This window comes from Cryptomeria japonica, chromosome 3 (assembly GCF_030272615.1).
Source record: "Cryptomeria japonica chromosome 3, Sugi_1.0, whole genome shotgun sequence".
Classification (NCBI taxonomy): Eukaryota; Viridiplantae; Streptophyta; class Pinopsida; order Cupressales; family Cupressaceae; genus Cryptomeria; species Cryptomeria japonica.
Window position 1 is genome coordinate 434,944,923 of NC_081407.1, and position 22,058 is coordinate 434,966,980.

Consider the following 22,058-nt stretch of genomic DNA (forward strand, 5'->3'; position numbering starts at 1 on the left):
TAGGTTCAATGAATCAGGACAATCTTCCTTAATATGACACAAATCATCGTCATAGTGTCGGTCGGTGGTAACACATCACAGTCGGTGATAACTTATCACACAAATTGGGAAAAATGGTTAGAACACCGATACCAGTTCAGTGTTGACCACTTCAAATAAAATATTAACTCATAGACCGATTCACTTTGAATTCATACTGGGATATTGTCTTCACGCTCCTCCTTGACTTTATCTATTGTATCTCAAAACTAGTAACTCTAGAACTGATCAAAACTGATTGACTTATCTACATATACCGGTTTAGACATCTTCATATTGGTTAGATTTCCATTATACATATAATACTGGTTAACAATACAATGACTCAATAGTACTGGTTTATCTCAACTGGTATACTAAGATGACTATGACAATCAAAACAGATGTGCCATCAATGACAACACATGAAGTCATCAAATACAAAAATTATCATCAAGCCAACAAGATGAAGATATAGATGTTGGAACCCTAAAATTTGAAATTTTTTAGAGTTATAGATTCATGCCAAAAAGAGGATTTCTCAATGCAATTGTATGCACTACCTATGACCAGCTCCTGAAAACCTATGAACACGTTAAGAGATCGATTTCCAGGTATGTATATGTATTCAAAACTTGAATTTTTTAGGTACGCTCTTCTTAACCAAAATTCATTTCATTTGAGTGTAATTATGTCAAGTTATTGATTTCTTTGCATTTAGTGTACATTCAAGCATTACCATGTCAAATTTTAGAAGCCTTATGATATTATTTACTATATCATTTTTAAGTAAATTGAAATAAGTCCATTATGTATCATTTTGAATTTTCTTTAAATAATGGCATTTGGATATTAATGGTTCTCTTTCTTGCAGGATCATTACACTAAGCCAACTATTTCCTTGAAATGATTATGATTTATTCAACCTAATGTAGAATTTTGGAACCATATGTGTTCATGTCATATGAGAGTCATTTTATTCACATCTTATTTTAATTTTTCCTGCATAAAATTATTAATTTTGATATATTAATTTAGATATTGTTATAACATATTCCTTTATTTGTGTTATAAGATTTCAAATGCTTTTTTTTTATTAACACAAATTTTAATTGGCATTGATGTGTTATATGCAGGGTTACTATAAAAGTAAACAAAAGTTTATTTTCAAGAGGGTAAAATATGAATGCTTTTACAAAATATATATCAAGTTCTATGGAGAGCCTATTTTGTAAATCTTTTAAATAAAAGATTTAATATATTGCCAAAAGGAATAAAAGTTTTTTCCAAAAGGTAAATCATTTTTATTTTAGAAAACTTTATAAGTAAAAGTGACATTTGCACAAAGTGGGGCCCGGTGGGTGAAACCCATTGGGCATCGGGGTAACTAAAAAAGTGTTACCCCGATAGAGCAAGCTACCCCGATGGACAAAGCAAAGGTAATGTATTTTAATTTTTGCTTCTGATTTATTTTTAAAAAGGTAAAATTGATTTTAAGAGGTTATTAATTAACATTTTACCTTTAAATTTAATTTTTCTTGAAAGTAAATAATCTCATGTGTTTTCTATATAAGATATTTACATTTTGAGATTTTTTAAATAATGTATAAGGTGACTTTTATAGATTTATTTTCTTTAATCTTTGATTATTGTAATTTAAGGAATGTCTCATTAGATATTTTGCCCTAATGGTTGTGTCATGTAAAGTTAATTTCCTTTTAGGGCAAATTAATGTTTACAAAATATTTCTAATGGCATTTTATTTCAAGATAACCATATCAAAGGAAAAACATTGAGTTTATTGCAATATCTCATTATGGTATTTTGTGTGCAGAAAATTATATTTGTTTCTTGGATGAACATTAGGAGGGAGTATTTCTTACTCAAAAGATTAAACATGATTCTTGATAATTCCTTATTTCAAGATAACAATCTCTTATTATTCTTAAAAGTATTATTGTAGGGAAATGTTATTATCTCAAAGACTAATGATTATTAGTTTTCCAAAAGTTAAATTTCCTTACCAAAAGAGATTATTATAGCAAATTTCTTTTTACTTTGGAAATTATTCAAGTGAAAGTAAATCACTCTCATTGGAATATTTACTCAAAGAGATTTCATTTACTTTTGGAGCCTTATTATATCATATTTTTAAGAAATATTTTTACTCTAGTTATGTGTAAAGATTATATATTTCTTGAGGGTAAAGTTTTTTTATTTTTTCCAAAGCAGGTCATTAAGTAATTTTTTTTAGGTTTTGGAAAGTTTTAATTCAAGTGTAATGTATTCCCAAAATGTTATTAATACAATATTATTATTCTTAGGGAATATTATTCTTTTTGAATTTTTTATTTTTTATTTCTTCTATGGGACAAGAAGTATTTCTTACTTTAATAAATTAATATAATACTAGAAGATGTAATGATTTTATTATTTGTGAAAAATACATTAAATCATTATCTTGGAAATACTTCCTCAATGGATGAAATATATTCAATAGTATTCATGAATAATATTGGATTAGTCAATTGGATGATACTTTCACCCTAAGTGAATAGAGTGGAACATGTGTATTAGGGTTAATATTTTATGAAAAGATATAATTTTTAATGCAAAACTTTACCAAAGGAAAATCATGATTTAGTTTTCATTTGAGGAACCTGATTGGTTTAATTTATGTGCAAGAAACTTTTATCAAAGCTTGGATATTAGGAACTCAAGGAGAAACAAAATATTAAATCTGCATTATTAATGTCTTATTGTTGTATTTTAGGGATTCATTTGTAATTGTTTTTCAAACCAAAGGGTGTGTCATTTGGGAATGCAACTGTCTGTAACTCCCTCCTGTGTATGAAAGGGTGTGTCCTTTCATATGTGCCTTTTGATTCATATATTTAAAGGGAGTGAGTTTTACAGAGGGGTAGGAGATTTTCACAGAACATCATGCTGCTGTAAGGACTAAAATTTATTTGTACTAGGGTAGTCTGTAGGAAGAAGAAGTACCATTTTGTGTAAGCAATTTGTAATGGAGTATCTGGAAGTGCAACTTATGTATGCAATCATTTCCTAAAGGTTAATATACAAGGTTCATTATTTCTTTTCCAAATATTATGCACACTTTTGTGTTGATGATTATCTTTGTCCTCTTGATAAATCTGTGTATAGATTTTCTATGATGTGAATCACATGTTGTTGCATTAAGTGATAGATTGAGTTCTTATTGTTTGTGTAACACATACTGAACCTTCATATTTGATAAGAAATTATCTCTTGAGTTGATAATATATTTTGTCCACAAAGTGTCATATATATATCCCTAGATAGAGGCACTGGTCTGTTGTTGATTTTTCAAGGTTTTGATCTGTGCACATTCAAGGTCCTTGACAGAAAAAAATTCTTCCCAAATCCTATATGAACTGATCTATGCATATGTCTTTTAGGTCCTGAAAGCAATCTCATTTTCAATATACATTCACAATCATTTCTCTTCGAGGGCATTTATTTAAAGCACATAATAAAGCATACTTGCAGACAATAATTTGCCAGTTTGTAATTTGCTAAAAGGCTTAAATCCACTTTAAATAATCTCGTTTGTGCTTGAGACTGTGAGGTACACCTGCCTAGGTTTAGTGGAGCCTAAAGTGCAAAGGGATTTAGTCTTTGACTATCCCTGTTCGTTGGCCAAGGCTGATTGGACTGCTTGAGGATTTGGCAAGTCTTTGGGTTTTCCAATCTATGGTTTTGGGCACCAACAATAGATAAGTAAATAGAGATAGGGAGAGAGAGAAAGAGACATACATACATACATACATACATACATACATACATACATACATATACATATACATATACATAGATATACATATACATATACATATACATATACATATACATATACATATACATATACATATACATATACATATATATATATATATATAGAGAGAGAGAGAGAGAGAGAGAGAGAGAGAGAGAGAGAGAGAGAGAGAGAGAGAGAGAGAGAGAGAGAGAGAGAGAGAGAGAGATTTATGTGGCACTATGATAGAGGGATAGAGAGATAGGGATAAGTATATATGCTATTTTATTTTATTTTAACAATAGTGTGTGGAGGACGCCCATTTGGTAAGCACATTTTTTTACAAACTACAATTTTTAATAAGAATTTATCTTTTATATTAAGTTTATGAAAGGTGGTTAGATATGATGAGTTGTGTAATATGTGTGAGAAGTTATATTTTTGTTTTTTTTAATGAAAAATTCAATTTTATATTTTTAAAAATGTTTTATGGATACAGATAGGTGTACGTTTTGGAACCGATGATGGATAGATGATGTAGGTGTTGATTGGAATATTTTGTCATTTTTGAAATATTAGATATTTTAGTTTGATAAATGTTTCAAATTCTAAATTGATAGAGAGAATGATGTAGATGGATCTCGAGCACCAAGATTTTGATCTCAATTATCATGAATATCATCTAATGCACAAAATTGAGATATGTTGTGTGGAAATGGTGTTAAGATCGTTGATTTATTTGTATTTGAACATACTTATTTTCTATTTTGGAAGTTGTGAAATGAATGTTTGAACATTTGATCTTCTTTCAATTGGAGAATGCTTGTTTGTTTGAATATTTATGAATTGAAACTAATTTTTGAGCACTTTTGGTCAATATTACCCTACATACATTAAAAATACAACATAGTAAATATAACTAGAATACCTATATTTTAAGAAATCTAAGTAAGATACACTGAGAATTATCAAATTATGAAAATTTATAATATTCATAAATAATATTAAAGAGTTTGTTAGTAATAAGTTTGAAGTGAAATGGTTTAATAGTTTCTTGAGAGTACTTGAAATAAATTATGGAATGTAATGCATAACACAGATGAACATAATCCATACATCAATGCTGATAATTTTAAAAATATATATATTTTATTTTAAAGTAATTACGACTTAAATTTTTTTAACATGCATAGATAAATTATGAAGTGTTACAAAATGCAATGATAGACAAAGTTTTTAAGTGGATATTTGTTTGTTTATTTTGGTTTAATGATTACAAGTAATAATACACAATGCATAGAAAAAGATGGGGTCTGCATATGGTGGATGGCCCTGGGCAGGCAAAAATTTTAAAAATCCAAGTTGGGTTGCAGACATGTTAGCTTTCAAAACCTCATCAGTTTAATGACATATATGAGTAAAGAGATTTTGGTAATTGAGGGACTGGATTTTGGCATAAATCCTTTAGAGATCTATCTTCTAGGAGAGATCATGGGTTTGCTGTGAAGATTTCTTTTCCAAATAATATCCTGTTGTGTTCATCTCCACATGGTTGTTGGCCTTTGGTGGACCCAAATTTGGAACCCTCAGGATTTACATATAGAAATCGCTCACTTGGGAATGCCTCTTTTCCAAATAATATACCATTAAAAGCTCCTAAGTTTGTATCTCTTCCAAACAACATTCCACTTAATAGTGAGGTCTTGACATATTTTCCTAACTTTCCTAATCAAGGGCCCTTCAAACCATAGAAAATTATTATCTCTGGTCTCTCTCCTTCCCAAATAAACAATAGATTCCTACTTTCAGAAGCGTATGTATCCACATTAGAGACAGGATGTTAGAAAGGTCAAAACCCTAAAAATGGGTGTGGAAAAAACCTTTGGTGAGAGTTTCTCATGAACCGCGTAAAATGTTATCAAATGTTGGTATGGGAGATGCGTTAGGCTGCTTCAGAGTCTCACTGCCCTAGGAATCCTTACATGGTGTAGGAGCACCTAGGACTTAGACTATCTAGTTTTTTTCAATTTTGGCTTGTACTGACCCTAGCCAATTCAGTAGTGAATAAGGAATCTAGGAGGGTCCAAGAGTTAGTATTTTGAGTCAATTTAGGCCTAGGTTGAGTTCATTATTCTTAGGTTTGCATTTTTGTGTAAATAGTTGATTTGAGTAGGTAATTGATCTTCTTGGTGGTCAAAAATGTCAAAAAATGGTATAGGCATTAGGGAGGGTTAAATTAGTCTTAGGAATGTTTTAAAAGTCATGTGTGATGACTTTGAATAGGTCTCATAGGTTGAGAAGAACAAAAAGTGCAAAATTGCAAAGTTGCAAAAAGTTGTCATGACAACTTTTGTCTTGAACTAGTTAGCGACGGAGTTAGGGATTGTCCAATGCCCTAGGATTAATCCACACATGGGAAAGCTATAATTACCCTCTCTTGCATGGTTACTAAGGTTGGAGAATGTGTCATGTCTGTTCAACAATCTGAAACTACTCATTTTCAGACTAGTTGGCAGCATTTTGGCTTGATTTTACTCATTTTGTAATTGAAAATGGATTGAATCCATTGATCCAGTAATGGATTGAGTTTCACTAGTGTGTTATAGTACTATTATTTCCATTTCAAGCTTTGTAGATACTATTCATTTGTGTTTTCTTGCTTTAGTTTGCAAACAACTAGTTTTGGCTTGTATATAGTAGTTTTTTTGTAAATATGGTTGCCCCATGAGTTCCACACGTGTTGTCATCATGTCTTGTTGTAAAATGGAGGGAAACCACCTATACAATGTACATATGCAAGGAAAATTTTTGGAGAAGAGTTTAAGCATGACTGTCACCTTGTTCTAGGCGAGTCCAAGAGCAACCCGACTAGAGGAAATAAGGTGAAAATGAAGTACCAAGTGCAGAGGTGAATGCCAAATCACTTTCTAAGTTTTTGGAGAGGTCCAAGGAGTTGGGAAAAAGTTTCCAATGTAAGGAGGAGCCTTGAAAAGGTCATTTAATGCCCAAACCCCAACTTGACCATTCACTGCCGGCTAGAGGCCTAGAAAACCCTTCAAAACCCTCATTTTGGGGTTAGCACATTGAATGGTGGGTTAAGAAGCCAAAACCAAAAAAATATCTTGAGGTTAGGTGAATCATTGAAGAAAAAAAAAATTTTTTGGGGGCCTTTTGGACCATTTTCACTCAAGCCCTAAAAAACCGGTTTTAGGAGGCCTAATTAAGCTAATTCCTTGTAGCCCTTTTCTAGGCAAGATTTTGGAATCGATAAGAAACCTAATGATTGAAAACCTCAAATGGAACATAAACGTATTAAAAACATGTAAGAAGACACCTCCACACCTCTGCATCATCTCACAATGATAGGAGATCAATTTGACAACTTGAAGCCAAGAAGCCATAATTCAGCACATGGGAAGCATTGTGAATTGGTAGGGTTCCTAGCCAAAATACCTGAAGAAAACACCTTGGAAAGGTAAAGAGTAAAAACCTAGAAGAGACTGAGAAGGACTTGGAGGTCTAGAGAGAAACTAGGCCTGGTGAGTTGGTGGAATTGAGCAACACCAACTAGGTGAAGTGTTAAGTAAACTAGGTGAACCCCATCAAATTGGTATCAAAGCCTATAAGATTTGGGCTAGGTGAGTAGATGTCCTCAATGGAATCTGTAGGAGACAACAACATGGTGACCAGTGTAGAGTTGGCAAAGAAAGTGGATGATTAGGAGGAAGATAATAGACTCTTGAAGGAGAAGTTGCTAGAATTGGAGAGTAAGCTTGGAGAGGTAGAAACCAAGGCAGATGAAGTGTTGGTAAAGGTGAAAGGAGTAGAAGGGAAGGGTAAAGAAGTGTCAGAGATAGATAAAATACCTGAACCTAATCCTATCCTAGAGCAAGAACCTTTCTTGAAGGTATTGAAGGCCTTGAGTGGTAAATCCTTGGAAGGATTGCCATTGTTCACTGGTAAGATGGAGGCAGAAGTAGTCCTAGAATGGATAGAAGGCATGGAGAACCATTTTGAATGTGAAGGTATAACTAAAGCTCAGAGAGTCAAAGTATCCAAGTCAAGGATGAGAGGAGCTGCTCTCACATGGTGGATATTTGTACAAGATGAGAGGAAGAAAATGGGAAAAGCACCCATCTCTTCTTGGAAAGGGATGTTAGTCAAAATCAATGAAGTCTATCTCCCTGATGACTATGAAGTGAAAATTCATAGGAAGAGGCAAAACTTAGGACAAAAAGACCTTGATGTCAGTAGATATATAAAGGAGTTTCACAAACGTAGCCTTAGATCTCATGTGGTGGAAGAAGAGAATCTCAAGGTTACTAGGTACCTTAATGGTCTACGGTTGAACATCCAAGAAGAAATTAGTTTAATGAGCCCAAAAACAGTCCACCAAACCTATCAACTTGCCCTTAAGGTGGAGGAAAAACTGAAAAGAAGACATGACTCAAGCAACAATAGGGGCAGGGGTAGAGGAAATGACAATAGAGGCCATAGGGGAGGCTTTGGAGGAAGAAGTTCTGAACAAAGAACACAAGGAGAGTCTAAACTCACTGAGCAGCAAGAGAGTGGCACTAATAGAGAAGGATTTAATGGAGGAAGGGGATCCAACAATGGTTTCAGAGGAAGATTGAGCGGCCAACGTAGAGGTTCCTCAGAGAAGAGCCAAGCCAAAGAAGGAGAACTTTGATCAAAGAAGTCAGAGGTAGGTGACAACTTGATGATAAGGAGAACTTTGATCAAAGAACGGGTCAGAGAAGAGCCAAGCCAAAGAAGTTCCTTATTTAGGATCAAATGCAATATTATGGACAAAGTGTGCAAAGTGATCATTGATTCAGGCTCTACAGACAACATTGTGTTAGAAGAGGTAGTGAGTAAGCTCAAATTGCAAAGGATACCTCACAACAACCCTTATAGAGTCACTTGATTGAACAAAGGCCAACATGTCCTAGTCAATGAGCAAGCATGGGTGGATTTTACCATTGGGAGGTATAAGGACAAGGTGCTATGTGATGTCCTACCTATGGATGCATGCCATCTTCTATTAGGAAGACAATGGCAATTTGATAGACAAGCTATCCATGATGGAGCAAAGAATGCATACTCATTCAAGAAAGATGGAGTCACATTCAAGATTCAATCTATCCTTGAGGAAGGTGAAAAGAGGGCAGTAGGTCCTAATGTTCTTTTGGTGAGTGAAAAGCAATTCTTGAAGACACTTGAGGAAGGTGAAGGTATAGGGTTTGCACTAGTAATGAAGCCCAAAGAGGAAGACAAGAAAGAGCAGCCAAATTTGCCATTAGAGGTGCAAGATTTGTTGAAGAAATTCAAAGGCATAGTAAGTGAAGGACAACCAGCTACCTTACCTCCTAAAAGAACCATAAGCCATCAAATAGACTCCATTCCCAGAGCATCCTTGCCTAATAAGGTAGCTTATAAAATAAGTCCCCAACAAAATGTTGAGATTTCCAAGCAAATCCAAGAGCTCTTAGACCAAGGCCTAATTAGGAAAAGCATTAGCCCTTGAGCTGTCCCTACCGTGTTACCACCAAAGAAATGTGGTATTTGGAGACTGTGTATTGATTCTAGAGCCATAAATAGGATCACCATCAGATATAGGTTCCCTATTCCTAGAATAGAAGACTAATGGATTGTTTGGGGGAAGCCAAGTACTTTACCAAGATTGACCTTAAAATTGGATATCACCAAATTAGGATTATGGAGGGTGATGAATGGAAAACTACATTTAAGACTACTGAGGGTCTTTATGAGTGGCTTGTAATTCCATTTGTCTTATCTAATTCTCCAAGCAGAGACTCATGAATGAGGTGATGAAGGAATTCATAGGTAAATTTGTGGTGGTATATCTAGATGATATTCTGATTTTCAGTAAAGATAGGGCATATCACATTAATCATTTGCAAGATGTATTACAAAGATTGTATGATGAAAAGCCAACCATGAACTTGGATAAGTGTGAGTTTGTTAAGCAGGATTTGGTTTACCTTGGATTTGTGTTGTCTCAAGGAAACCTCAAGATGGATCCCAGCAAGGTTGAAGCCATTGTAAATTGGCCTACTCCTAAGTCAACAACAAAGGTAAGAAGCTTCCATGGACTAGCTTAGTACTACAAGAAGTTCATTAGGCAATTCAGTGCTATATGTGCACCAATGCTAGAAACCATTAGAGGTGGAATAAAGGCAAAGTTTCAATGGGGTGAAGAAGCAAACAAAGGTTTTGAAACCCTGAAGGAGAAGATGGCTACTCAACCGGTGCCAGTGTTGCCTAGTTTTGATAAACTTTTCATAGTAGAATGTGATGCAAGCAATGTTGTAGTAGGTGTTGTCCTAAGACAAGAATAAAGACCAACAGCTTTCCCTAGTGAGAAGCTAAGTGATGCCAAGAGGAAATACTCCTCTTATGATCTTGATTTATATGCTTTAGTGCAGGCTTTGAGGAAGTGGAGACACTATCTCCTCCCTAAGGAATTTGTAGTCTATATGGACAACCAAGCATTGAGTCTTCTAAACTCACAAGGCAAACTCAATCATAAACACATGAAATGGGTGGAGTATATGTAGGCTTATACATTCACCATTAAGCACAAGAAAGGGCAGTTAAACCGGGTAGCTGATGCATTAAGTAGGAGGCTTTTGACAATCCAAGAAATCCTATTGAGAAGCATAGGTGTGGATAATTTTAGAGGTTTGTACCCGGAGGATGAAGACTTCTAAAATACCTCCAAGGTGTGTAAGGAGTATCAAAATCACTTCCATAGTGAGTATTCTGATTTTACTTTGCAAAATGGACTATTGTTTAGAGGTGGGCAACTTTGTGTGCCTAGAGGCTCAATGAGAGAAAACCTCATTCAAGAGAAGCATAATGGCAGCCTTAGTGGAAATTTTGGAGTCAATAAGACTCAAGAGTTGGTTCAAAGGTACTACTATTGGCCAAGGATGAATCAAGATGTGAAGAAATATTTGGAGACTTGCATAGTTTTCCAAAAGGCCAAAGGTACTTCTATAAATGCCAGTTTATACCAACCTCTTCCCATACCAAATAGACCTTGGGAATGCATTAGCATGGACTTTGTAGTAGGTTTACCAAGGATAAAGTAGGGATATGACAACATTAATGTCATTGTGGATAGATTTAGCAAAATGGCTCACTTTGTGCCTTGCAAGACTACTCATGATGCATGCCAAATAGCTCAATTGTTCTTCAAAGAGGTAGTGAGGATACATGGTTTACCCATGAGAATTGTTTCAGATAGGGAATCAAAGTTCATGAGTCATTTTTGGAAGAAACTATGGCAAAATCTTGGCACCAATCTCTCTTTTGGATCAACCTACCATCCTCAAATAGATGGGCAGACCGAAGTAGTGAATAGAAGCTTGGGAAACTTATTAAGGTGCCGTACTAAGGAATATGGTCAGACATGGGATCAAGTACTCTCACAAGCTGAATATGCATATAATGACACCATGAATAGGACTACCGACAAGAGCCCTTTTGAAGTGGTCTATGGTGTGCACCCAAGAGGCATTTTGGAGTTGAGAGACTTAGGAAGTGTAGCAACAAGAAGTGGATATGAAGAAGACTTTTCTCAATCAATGAAGGAGGTCCATGAATTAGTTAAGCAAACATTGATTGAGAATACAAGCAAACTCAAACAAAAAGTTGATGAAAGAAGGAAGAACCTACAATTTCAAGTAGGAGATCTTTTCATGGTGCACCTAAACAAAGCAAGGCTATAGCAAGGAGTGCCAAAAGTTTTCAAATGAGAAGGATAGGTCCATGTGCCATTCTAGACAAGTATGGAGAAAACACATACAAGGTGGATCTACCTAGTGATATAGGATTGTCACCAATTTTCAACATAACAAACTTAGTTTCCTACAAGGGACCAATTCAAGGTTCAGATTGCAGTCACTTAGAGGTATCAGATGATGTGAATAACCTTCAGTTACCAGCCAAACCAATTCCAAAGGCCGAGAAGGTGTTGAGTTCAAAGATGGCCAAGAAGACAAGGCATCAAGCCTATTGGGAGAACCTAATCAAATGGCAGGGTATGGATGATGCTAAATTTACATGGGTGCTTGAGACAGAGTTTAAGAAGCTTGGAATTAATTAGAATCTGATTCCGAAAGAGGTGACATGATCTTATTTTGTTTGGGAGAATGGTGCAGGAGCACCTATAACTTAGACTATCTAGTTTTTTTCAATTTTGGCTTGTACTGACCCTATCCAAGTCAGTAGTGAATAAAAAACTCCAAGATGGTCCAAGAGTTAGTGTTTTGAGTCAATGTAGGCCTAGGTTGAGTTCATTCTTCTTAGGTTTGCATTTTTGTGTAAATAGTGGATTTGAGTAGCTAATTGACCTTCTTGATGGTAAAAAATGTCAAAACTTGGTATAGGCATTATGGAGGGTTAAATTAGTCTTAGGAATGTTTTAAAAGTCATGTGTGATGACTTAGAATAGGTCTCATAGGTTGAGAAGACCAAAAAGTGCAAAATTGCAAAGTTGCAAAAAGTTGTCATGACAACTTTTGTCCTGAATTGGTTAGCGATGGAGTTAGGGATTTTCCAATGCCCTAGGATGAGTCCACACATGGGAAAGATATAATTAACCTCTCTTTCATGGTTACCAAGGTTGGATAATGTTTCATGTAAGTTCAACAATATGAAACTACTCATTTTTAGACTAGTTGGCAGCATTTTGGCTTGATTTTACTCATTTTGTAATTGAAAGTGGATTGAATCCATTGATCCAGCAATGGATTGAGTGTCAATAGCATGTTATAGTATTTTTGTTTCCATTTAAATCTTTTTAGATACTATTCATTAGTGTTTTCTTGTTTTAGTTTGCAAACAACCAGTTTTGGCTTGTATATAGCGGTTTTTTTGTAAATATGGTTGCCCCATGAGTTCCACACATGCTGCCATCATGGCTTGTTGGGACATGGAGGGAAACCACCTGTAAAATGTACATATGTAGGGAAAAGTGTTGGAGAATATATAAAGCATGATTGTCACCTTGTTCTAGGCGAGTCTAGGAGCAACTCGGCTAGAGGAAATAAGGTGAAAATGAAGTGCCAAGTGCAGAGGTGAATTCCAAATCATTTTCTAAGTTTTTGGAGAGGTCCAAGGAGTTGGGATAGAGTTTCAAATGCAAGGAGGATCCTTGAAAAGGTCATTTAATTCTCAGAACCCAAATTGACCATTCACTGCCGGCTAGAGGCCTAGAAAACCTTCAAAACCCTCATTTTGGGGTTAGCACATTGAATGGTGGGTTAAGAAGCCAAAACCAAAAAAATATCTTGAGGTTAAGTGAATCATTGAAGAAAAACTGGACTTTTTTGGGGGTCTTTCGGACCGTTTTCACTCAAGCCCTAAAAAACTGGTTTTACGAGGCCTAATTGGGCTAATTCCTTGTAGCCCTTTTCTAGGCAAGATTTTGGAATCTATAAGAAACCTAATGATTTAAAACCTCAAATGGACCCTAAATGCATTCAAAACATGTAAGAAGACACCTCCATAGCTCTGCATCATCTCACAATGGTAGGAGGTCAATTTGACAACTTGAAGCCAAGAAGGCTAAATTGAGCACATGGGAAGCACTGTGAATTAGTAGGGTTCCTTGCCAAAACACCTAAAGCAAACACCTTGGAAAGGTAAAGATTCAAGCCATAGAAGAGACTTAGAAGGACTTGGAGGTATGGAGAGCAACTAGGCCTGGTGAGTTGGTGGAATTGAGCAACACCAACTAGGTGAAGTGTTAAGCAAACTAGGTGAACCCCATCATTACAAGATCGGGTCTTTGATCTCCATGAGAGGGATCTCATAGGTAAGTTTTAGAATCATTCTTTTAACATATCTTTTCTTTGGCTTTGGATTAAAGATAATTGGTCAGGGGTTAATGAAGTTTTTAGTATTGATAATAGCGAGCGCTTCTTCATGGTTACTTTTTCCAATAAGAACCTTAGAGATTGGGTTCAAAAGTTTAAGTGTTCATTTTGTGAGGGTTTTGGAATTTTTACACAACTCTAGATTCCAATTTTTGACCCAAAGTCTTCTGGCATAAAATATGCCCCTTTCTAGATCCTATTCCCTTCCTTACCTTTGGAGTATAGAGACCTTGAGACTATCTAGCTTTTTGCTAATTAGATGGGAATATTTTTAAGGCATGATCTTGTTCCCTTCAAACATGCAGATCTTCCCATTAGAGTGTGTGTCCTATTGGATGTGTCTAAGGCCTTTCCTTCATGTCTCGCTATCAATTTTAAGTATGTTTCTCAGGATCAAGTAGTCTCTATTGAGGACTCTGTCTTAGTTTCCAAGAAGGCTAATCTCTTAGGACATTTCACTTTTGAATAGCAGATTTGAGATTTAGATGATATCAGGGTGTGTGAAGATCATGTTTTAGACCCTTTGCGGTATTTGTATGATTCAATCCATTTGATTTCTTCAGATAAGGATTCCCTTATTCAAAATGATCTTGAAATAGTGAACTTATCATCAACACATAAATCTTCAGCCAAATTCACTCATCCCCTTCATGAACAACCTTGGTTTTCTTCCTTCGCCAAAATGGTGTGGTTTTGGTCTCTCTATTTTTGCGACAAGGTTTTTTCCATTCAAAATAATGTTTTGCCTAGAAGTGAGGTACATCTACTAGCTACAGGGTCAAGTTTTTATTTTCTAGATAAAGACCTCTTGGATGAATTCAAATATCCTTTTTTGGATAGAAATCTAGATTATTTTGTTGAAGAACAATTGCATAATACTTGTCTCCAAATCATGTCATAAATTGTTGAAGAGGTTTTCTTCCAGTCTGAAACAGTTTCATATAATGAGTTATGCATTGCTCTTTACAAGTAGGGCTCTTGTTTGTACCTAGATCTTGGCAATCCTACACTTCTTGGGAGAGGTATTTTGGATTATGTTGACAAGCCTTTGCTAAGCCTCTCTCTCAATGCTCCTCCCCCAATCCTCAAATCTCTTGGGATTTAGGATTTCCCCTAATGTCCCCTTTAATGATGGATTGTGTTGTTCTAGAAACTCTTAAACCAAACTTTCTGCTGCATAGTTCTTTCCAATCGTTTCAGCCAAATATTTCTCTTGTGCAATTTAGTCATCAGGACTGTGTTTCACTTAATTCTTAAGTGTTATTGCACATCAGAAGTATGAAAAATTTGAGACTTAAAAAATTTAGATTGAAGAATATAATGATAGTTGGGGCAACATGGAGGAAGGGTCTCCTAATCAACCTTCTATTCATCAAACAAAACTTTAAAAGACAACATCAGTAATAAAACCTAAAGGCAAAGTGGGGGGAACCCCAGAGAAGAAAAGACAAGTCAAATGAACAACATAGAGAGTGAAAGCTAGTATCCAAACCATCTTAGATGATAAATTAAGCCCCAAGAGAGTGAAATGCTTTTCCGGCAAGCAATGAGAATTATTTCTAGGAATGTTGGGGGCTTGAATGATCCTAACAAGCAATGCCTAATAAAATCTCAAATCAAGAGTTTTGGGGCTCATATTATCATGATTGAAGAAATGAAATTTTAAGAGTTTTCAGAACTTCAACCACTTAAGAATTGGCAAAAATGGAAGTACATTGCCTCTGCCTCTTTGGGAGCTTTGGGAGGGTTGGCTATATTATGGAAGGATACTAGTGTTCAAGTTGTTAGTTTAGCAGTGAAGGGAAATTTTATTCAAGTCCAAGTTTCCTATCCCAATATGGTTTTTCATTTGATAGCTATATATGGTCCGAATTCAACAATGGGCAAGAAATATATTTGGGACTCACTGTCAACCATTTTAGCTAACTTTCTAGATATGCTAGTTATTATTGGGGGTGTTTTTAATGCAATTTTGTCCCTTTCAGATAAGACTGGTGGCATAATACCTCCTTTGAAAATAATATTGGATTTTAATGACTTCATGAGTAATAACGGGCTTAAAGATTGTACTCCATTAAATGGCAATGCTATTTGGTCTAATAGAAAGAAGGGCTTCCTTCATACTATATAGAGGTTAGATAGATTATTTGTGAATCTAAATTGGTGTTCCTTGGTTGGTATTCCATCTTCCCAAATCCTACCTTTATCTGGTTTTGATCACTTTGCACTTCAGTTGGAAGTCTCTTGGGTCCTAGTAGGTTAGAGACCAGTCCGCTCATTTAAATTTGAGCATATGTGATTTAGAGATGTAACTTTCCTTCCTTTTCTCCGGACGTGGTGGGTAACCTCTCCCATTTTCAAAGGCTTCCAGATGTTCCAATTCTATAAAAAATAAAATGGATTAAAAATCAGATCAAAATATGGAATGTTTCAAAGTTTAAAAATATTTTTGCATCAAAGGGGGAGGTTGAAAGGGAGTTAAAAGAGCTCAATGAATACATTATTCAACATGGTATTAATGGCCAATCCTATGCCTAACAAAACAATCTGAATAGTAGGCTAGAGGAGGTGTTAAAAAGGAAAGAAGTCTATTAGAAGAAGAAATGAAGGGAGTTGTGGTTGCAAGAGGGTGATAGAAACACAAAATACTTTCATGCCTTGACTAAAATGAGAAGGGCTTAAAATATGATCCATCAAATTAAGAATTATTTAGTAGAAGTCCTTACAGATAGGGTGCAAATTAAAGATGAAGCAGTTGGGTTTTTCTCTTCCTTGTTTTCATCTACGAATAATCTAGATAATGATGCAAATTGAAAAACTCAAGAAGTGTTACAACATATCCCACCTTTGGTAACCAATCAAAACAATTTTGATCTTTTGAAACCCTTCTCACAAGAAAAGATAAAGGAGGTGGTTTTCTCTATGCATCCAGATAAGGCATTGGGTCCTAATGGATTTACGACACTATTTTTATAGAAATGTTGGTATTTTATGGGATATGATATTTGGAGGGTGGTTGAGGAATCTAGAAGAAATGGTAACATTTTGAAACAATTCAACACAATGCTAATTTCCCTCATTCCTAAGATGTCAAATCCTTCTTCTTTTGTTGACTTTAGACCTATTTCTCTTTGTAACACAATCTAGAAAATTATTACATAAGCTATTTCATTAAGACTGACCATGATTATTACTTTCATCATTTCCCAAGAGTAGGGTGATTTGTTCCCGTCAGGGAGACTTCTAAGGGGGCTTTGGTTGCTCATGAAATCATTCGTTGAACTGCCTTTTCAAAAATGGAGGCTATGATTTATTAAATTGGATATGCTAAAATCTTATGGTAGAGTTAGTTGGCATTTTCTTCACTAGGTTCTCCTCAAGTTTTTTTTTTTTGTGAAATGGATCATCTCTTATATTTCGAGGGCAAAATTTTTAGTCATTGTTAATGGCATTCCCTCAGGTTACTTCACATCTTCTCAGGGTGTTCGACAAGGTGATCCCTTGTCCCCATATCTCTTTATTATCATGGTTGAGGCTCTTAGTAGAATGATTAAAGCTCTTCATCAGAATGTTTTGTGGAAAGGGATTTCTCTTCCAGAATCTTAGTTTGCAGAGGCGCATAATTTATTTGCTGATGATACAATAATTTTTGGTGAAGTATCTTGCAAAAAGGAAAATATCATCAAACAATCTCTTGAAACTTATTGAAAAGTTTTAGGTAAAAAATTTAATGCTTCCAAGTCTAAAATTTTCTTTCTTAAATATTCTCCTCAGGTTTCTAATAGAATTGCAACTGTTCTTGGTTTTAGACAGGATGCTCTTCCATGTAAATATCTTGGCATCCCTCTTTTTTGGGGTATAATAAAGCTTCCTTTTGTCCTTCTATCTCATCTTCAATTAAAAATAGAATTGCCTCTTGGAAGAATACTTGGCTCTCTCTAGCTAGCAGAATCCTATAATACCCCTTCCCTAATCAGACTCTTTTGACCTAGTTGACCATGGTTGACTTTTCAATGGCTTACATGTATTCTTTAGAGTGTGATTTAGTGGATGTGATTATGCATTAATGCTTATTAAGGAGTAGATGTCCATTATGCACTATTTCTTATGAATGCTTAGATGTCAATTCTACTTATGCATTGTAATTTATAGATGATGAAATGTTGATCTTATTCATGTGTTACTAACCATGGACTAACACATTTACTTTATGTACGAGTTGCACTATGTATCTATCTTCATGTTTGTGTGAATTTTTTATGGGGTGCGAGGAGATGATTTTTTCTGTCACTCACTTTGATGAGACACAGAAAGTCATGATTCTCCTTCACTGGTGTGGTTATCGTGTTTGTATATATATGTGTATGTGTGTGTGTGTGTGTGCGTGTCGGTGATGCATGAATTGAAGGTACAAGGTATTGATTCCACCTGGCTCCACGGGTCTAAACATACCTAATTAAACCAATGGAAGTGGAGGAGATGGTTTTAAGGCCCTAAATGTCATCCCTAGCCTTGCTCGATTGTGAGTGTTGTCTGTCATTTCTCAACCCTATCGGATCGCCAAGTAGACCACCTTTTTGACGTTGGTATCCGGGTTGTATCTTTATTTTGTTCAAGTTGAGTTGTGTGTTATGTGTTTTGTGATTTTATTACTTTTCTTCTAGTGTTAGTTAATGTGAAATTAATTGTTAATACCTTATGGTTATTAATAATTAATATGTATTGCTTTTATAAATTAAATTAAGAATAAAGTATTATAGGTACCTTTTTATGGTTAAATAAATAAATAAATCATTCTTAGTTGTTTAGTTAAATTGATTGTTTTATTTATTTCATTAGTGGAATTTGTGAGACCCTACCCCGAGTCGTCATAGCATTGCAGTTATTTTTCATGTTGGACCTAGTATTGATACTTTATTTTGATGCATTATGGATATAGATTCTATATGATCCAGTGATTGGATAACATTGATATGGTGTATATCATTTATTTACGATTTGCAGTACTTTATTTATGATGTTAGAAAACATGGATGCATGCCTTATGAATGATTGAATTTCATGATGATTATGATGATGCCATTGAGTAAATTATTTTATGTGGATTTTATTGGATAATTGGTAAATTGATTGTTATGATTAAAATTGTATGCAAAGTGTCTAAATTATATTCTTTTCATATATTAATATTATATGTGGTTAATTGAGATTACTAATGTGCAAAGTGAGTTGTGTAGGAAAACTAATCCATATGACTTGTTAGTTCTGATACTAAAAGTAAAGTACAGATTCCAATAGCTAACAAGATGAGAGGGGGGGGGGTGAATCATACAAACTTAAACTTCCATAAAATCAACAGATTCAACCTTGGTAACTTGTACTTCAACAACTTAACCAAAAACTGCTAAACATGCAAACTCATGAACACATAATCATCATAACACTCATAACACTAGATTTAATGTGGAAACCCAAATAGGGAAAACCACTGTGGGATTTTGGACCCACTAAGAAATATACTCTTCTAGAGTATGCTCGGTTAAAAGCAAATCCTGTTAAAGATTACAAACACATTGCTAGATGTGACCCGGTTAAGGGATTTCCCTCATATCTGTTAGGATCTTCACTTTGTTAGAAGTGACCTTGTCAATGGATTTCAAACACTCATTTAGAATGTTACCTTGCTAGAGGGTTTACAAATAAGACAGTTAAGTCCACTTGGTTAAGAGATTTTCTGTTACTTACAAAATAACAGTAATACAATATATCTGCAACTTCACATCTAAAATGCTAAAGCGGATTCTTATTTGCTCAAAACAATCTAGTCATAGGACTTATCTTGTCCCTCTACTGGGCTCTCTACTTTGTTATTCAAACAGGTCTTCAAGCTTCAGTGCTCAGTAATCACTATGTAGCATTCTCGTGCTTACACTTGCCCGCATACATTGTTTATTAACAATTCCTTATTTATAAACAATTGCTAACCGCTTAATCTCCTTGATCACATTTCCCATGATCAATCTTAGCCATCAAATCTTCAAACTTGACTAGGTTCAATGTATCCTTCTGATCTAAAAATGTTTTACCTTGCCTTGGGACTTGCATTCCCTTCTTGGAACTTGCACAAGGTTATTGTGGTTCAATCCGTGCTGTAGATCTTCCTGCTGATTTTCCTTTGCCATAGATCCTTAACAAACTTCATGCACGACATACCAATAATTTATACATCTCCAGCTAATCATTGTCCTTCATTAAATAATACTTTTATCCATCCAATGCGCACTGTCATAACTTGGTTGCAACTCGATAAATACTAAACCTTACTCAATAGACATTTCGCCTTCATTAGCCGATATCGATAACCTTAGGGTTTATCGACTAGGTTCCTTAGGGTTTACCGACTAGGTTCCTTAGGGTTTACCGACTAGGTTCTTTGCTCGGTGACATAGTATAGTATTAACCTTACAATCAACAACATATGTAGGATATCAAAACAATGTAAACATCATGATCTCATCATTGTCTAACTTGGTAATAGTTTCCCATTGAATAACTTATTTCTCCCCTTATTCATCACATTCTTTTTGTGTCTTTTACCGACATCTTAATTCTCTTCAAATCAATCTTCTCAAGATATGGCAACATCATACTGAATCAGATAATCAATTTCTTGACATCAATGACAAAATAATGTTATAAAGATAGTTATCATCCTTCTTCAGTTATATCAATAATCTTCAACAACCTTCTCAATATCCTTATTGAATATCAACAATCTTTCTTACTGTAATGCCAACAATCTCCCCCTTTGGCATTGATGGCAAAACCAACAATTTAAATGGTAATACCAACAAGATATTCAAATTGATTCGGATTCAGATTGTTGTTAGACTTCTCCTGTTATCCTTGAGCTATTAAAATCTTTTGAAGTCTTCTCCGTTTTTGCAATCTTCTCCCCCTGTCCTTAATCTTCTATTATTTCCATCATTCAGGGCTTTACCATTCAGTCAACCATTTAGTCTTCTCCCCCTTTGACAACAATGCCAAAAAGTAAAAGAACTAAATCATGATTTCTTCTGTTGTGAAGTGATTTGTCTTGTTGTGTATCATCTCAGTCTCGGTTAGATCAACTTGTCTCTATTCACTTTTTCTTACACACCTTTAGAAAACCTTCTAAAGTGCGTAAATCAACACCAGTCCACATAATATTCTATAGATTCATCGAATTGATGCTTTCACCGAACTCGGTCAGTGAGTAGAAGATAGGGGTAGGACCCCTAACTTGCTTCTGAGATACTCAAAAGTGTCCATTGGCAATGGCTTTGTGAAGATGTCTGCTAATTGCTCCTTTGAACTGATATATTCCAGCACAACTTTCTTCTCTTTAACTTCTTCTCTAAGATAGTGATACTTTATAGATATATGCTTTGTCTTAGAGTGCATTACTGGATTCTTTGAAATGTTAATGGCACTAGTATTATCATAGAATATAGTTACTGGCTTGATAACTTTCTCATTTATACCTTCCAACAATTGTTTGATCCATGCTATATTGGTACAATTCAATGCTGCAGCAACATATTCAGCTTCTGTTGTTGACTGTGAAATACATCCTTGTTTCTTGCTAAGCCAACTTACTAGTCTTTCTCCTAAAAAGAAAGCTCCACCACTTGTTCTTTTCCTATCATCTATGTTGCCTGCCCAATCAGCATCAGTATAAAATTTTAAATCAAAATTGTTCTTTTCATATACTAAGCCATAATCTTCAGTGCCTCTCAGGTATCTAAAAATTCTCTTGACACTGTCATATGGGTTTCCTTGGGATCTGCAGAGAATCTTGCTACAATACCTACTGCATGTGCTATATCCAATCTACTATGCACAACATATTGCAACTTTCCAATCATAAATCGGTAAAGTGTCTCATCAATAGATGCAGATTCATCATTCTTTGATAATTTACAGTTAGTAGTCATAGGAGTACTTACTGGTTTAGAATCCTCTATTCCAAATTTCTTCAAGATTTCCTTTATGTACTTGGATTGAGTAATGAAAATCTCATCTTTCATTTGCAGTATCTGTAAACCTATAAAATACTTTATCTCACCGATTAGTGACATCTCAAATTTTTTGCATAAGGAGTCATTACCACAAAATATAATGTCATCAACAAATATGGTTGAGATCAGTATTCCATTGTCCTCATCTTTCTTCATGTACATATTGTTGTTTTCACTTGTCCTTATAAAACCAATCTTGATTAAGTAAGAGTGCAGTCTCTCATACCATGCTCTAGGTGCTTGCTTCAGACCATATAAAGCTTTGTTTAGTTTGCA